This window comes from Setaria italica, chromosome VII, assembly GCF_000263155.2.
Source record: "Setaria italica strain Yugu1 chromosome VII, Setaria_italica_v2.0, whole genome shotgun sequence".
NCBI classification, from domain to species: domain Eukaryota; kingdom Viridiplantae; phylum Streptophyta; class Magnoliopsida; order Poales; family Poaceae; genus Setaria; species Setaria italica.
The window spans coordinates 16,860,175-16,863,757 of NC_028456.1; the positions used below are offsets into that span (position 1 = coordinate 16,860,175).

Sequence of the window (3,583 nt, forward strand, 5' to 3'; positions counted from 1 at the left end):
TATTAAATAAATATAGCAAATAAATCCAAAAATATACCAAATTTTAACATGCAGTACCACATGTTGTGTGTGGGGAGTAGAAAAAATTTCATGGTGAGAAGAGGAAAAAAATTATTTTTTTGCCGAGTGTCAAAAAAAACACTCGGCAAACCCCTCCTCTTTGCCGAGTGTCTTTTTTGACACTCGGCAAACCCCTCTCTTTGCCGAGTGTTTTTTTTTACACTCGGCAAAGCCCCGATTTGCCGAGTGTATTTTTTTTGCCAAGTGTTTTTGGCTTGACACTCGGCGAAGAGCTTGTTTGCCGAGTGCTCGAAAAAAAACACTCGGCAAAAAAGATACACTCGGCAATTTCTAGCTTTCCCGTAGTGTGGTCTTGTTGCTGATTTCATCCATATGACAAAAGGGGACTCCTCATATCTTCTTCACAAAGTCGTGTCTCAGGAGGGTACCAATTGACAATTGTCTTCTCAAACACATGGTTAAAGGTTTGTTAGTATATCTTGCAATTGCAATCAGTCAGTCAGATCACATGTACAGTGTCAACATGCGCCAATTGAGCTGGAAGGCTAATCACACGTCTTTTGTCATATCAATGTTGGACATTGTCGTGTAATAATCCGAATGAAAAATATAAACAAGCACTGAACCAAGTTATTACATTCAGGTTGTCAGGCTATCGGTTCTTGGCAGAACAAACTTGGGGCACACCTTGCTATCTTAAACCTCTGAACCGTCATCAGCGGCTCAGCGCCGACAGCCCGTCCACCGACGAGAGCTCCTTGCAAGACCTGATCTCCAGCTTCTTCAGCACCGCAGCGGCCAGCAAGCTGAACGACCTAACTCCATGGAAGCCTTCGATTTTCAGATACACCAGGGACGCAAGCTCCAGGATGTCAGGGAGCTGGAGGCCGCAGTGGAGAACCAGCTCCGTCAGAGAAGGGGCGCAGGGCAGCCTCTTCAGGTCCGGGCACCGACTGACGCAGATCTTGCGAAGGCGAGGGCAGTCGCCTTCAGATGCTTCGAACAGCTCTTCTAGCACGTACATCTCCCACAGGTTTACGTGCTGAAAACAACGACGAGGGCCCTTATTGACGTCGAATACCGCTACACGCATGTGCTAGAACATCTGAAACCTTAAGAAAATCATGGATTACAGCAGAGGCATGCCTCACCTAGGGTTCCCCTTAAAAATAGCAAGGGCAACGGCGACGGCGGCGATACCAATGACGACTTCCGATCGTTTTCCTCTCCCTAGCAACGAACGTCACGGACTCACAGCAGCCCCATTCGATTGCATCTAAAGTTCTAGACTGCACCACACATAACGGCACTGCCATGAACAGCGAGGTAAGGCAACTGATTAGAAAAAATAGAGAGAGGAAAGGAAACACCACCAATTTTTTGAGAGGAACGGCGATGACGGACGGCGGTGTGCCCCAATTTCCCTTCTCTTCCCTCTTTTCTTGTTTTCCCTCTCTCCCTTTTGGTACATGGCAAAATTAAGGAGGGTGGCGGGTGGTGAAAGGAGACAAGGTATAGGGTTTGGAATAGGAGAAATGTATATGGTGGAAGGGGAAAAAGAAAAAAAACAAAGGGACTCGGCAGGAAAAATAAGAGGACTCGGTTCCTGTAAGGCTGTAACTCGCCGCTTACTGTAGTAGCTATGGGTTGAAAGCTAACGCCGGCAACTCTATGATCGGAACTTCAAACGAGTCAAATGAGTAGTCAAACTGATTGCATTCGACGATCTCTACGCAACCATTGCATCTATTCATCCTTCTGAGCGACGGCGGATTTAAAAGTGAACTTTTGACTATCATCTTTACATATTCTCACGTACAAAACATACTTTCTCTTTACGCATTTCTGAGTGTTACATGTAGTTTTTGGGTGAACTGGGCTGACTGATGACCTCTTGGCAGCTCTGGGGGTTCAGCACCGTCAGTTCCAGCATAATAATGCTCTCTCTTCAGCTGACTGTCCCGAGGTCTGGTCGGTGTGCCATCTTCAGTATCATATTTATTAGACTGCTGCTGATGGTTCACATGTCTTGAATTGAGCGGGTCTCCTATGCTAACACTCGCTCTGGAAATACATAAGCTGGGATCTGCTTCCTCCTAACATGAGAAACAGCTAGTTCCATCCCAGGCTTCCAGAACATATACAAGTTGGTTTCATGCCTAAACTCATATACTGTTCCACGAACATCAAACTGTTGACCTTCCTGTATTTTCACACCTTCTTTCCTCGATAAGCCCATGAAGAAAGCACAATGAGCATACTGTCTAGAAGAGGATCTGCATACTCATGTGGGTATGGATGACACTGCAGCATTCCATATGTATCACGTTCAATCTGTTCACAACCGACGACAAATTATCTTAGTTCAGTACATGATAGATAAACAGCATCAACATTCATATTAGACAAAATCATGAAGGAATCAACAAAAGATTGACTCAGAGAAACATAGGCTGACTCCACCAATCAAAATAGCAACTGACTCCAACAATAAAACTATGTAACAGTGACACCCCAAACCATGTACATCTTCCCTACAAGCACCTCTGGTTCCAAAAAATATAAGCTGCTCAAAAGCTAGAAAGTTGATTCAGCTTGCATGATTAATAATCAGATAAAACAGGTGCACATTACCTTCAAAGTTAGCTGCCGCAGTCGAGATTCCACCCATCCCTTCCAAAGTCTAAGGTCTTCATCATCCTGGGCGATGATATCAACCTGCAGATAATTCTTGTACACTTCGGAAAATTGAAAGGGCCTTATTCATTTCAATTTCCTGTACCAGAGGGCATAATAAATATGGCCAGGGTAAATTTTATGAGGATATACTTCAATGTTGACAAAGAAGATTGCCTGGCAAATTTTATTACCAAACTGAAATTGTTCCATCATAACCCTAAGTGTGCTTGTCGAAACATTAGAGCTGGAGTTCATGCACGGATATGCAGGGGTTAAAATTGGCATATGATGAGATCTATCTCGAGGATTTTTGCGTGGATCCCAAACAGGGAAACCAAGTTCATCCTATATGGAACAAAGCAAAACCGGATTTCGCCACCGCCACTGGGAAAAAACCTTGTAGAATCGTGAGACCAACCACTACGGGAAACAAGAAATTCGCCGAGTGCCAGGGGCACTCGGCGAAGGGCGAAATACACTCGGCAAACGGCAAACTTTGTGACAGCAAAAAAGGATTTGCCGAGTGTTTTCTGTCGCGCACTCAGCAAAGACTTTGAAGAGTGGCCAGATAACACTCGGCATACAATTGTTGAAAAAAATAAAAAAATACTTATTCCGGCCGCCGGCCGCCGCCGCCAGCCACCACCGCCAGCACCGCCACCGGCCACCGGGAGGGGAAGGGCTGGAGGATAGGGAGGGGAGGGGCTCCGCCCACGCCGAAGAGGGAGGGGAGGGGCGCGCCCGCGCCGGCGGATCTGGAGGAGGGAGGCGGCGGCGCCGGAACCGGGGGAGGCGGCGGCCGCACCACCACCATCCACAGCGCCGCCGCCGCCACCATCCACGCCGCCGCCACCACCGGCCACCATCCATACCCGCCGTCACC

At 47.1% G+C, this 3,583-nt stretch overlaps 1 pseudogene; it reads right to left on the reverse strand.

The window, feature by feature from the left end:
• Positions 1-1,767: 1,767 nt before the first annotated feature.
• Positions 1,768-3,583, reverse strand: part of LOC101758870 — a 25,106-nt pseudogene continuing 23,290 nt past the window's right edge.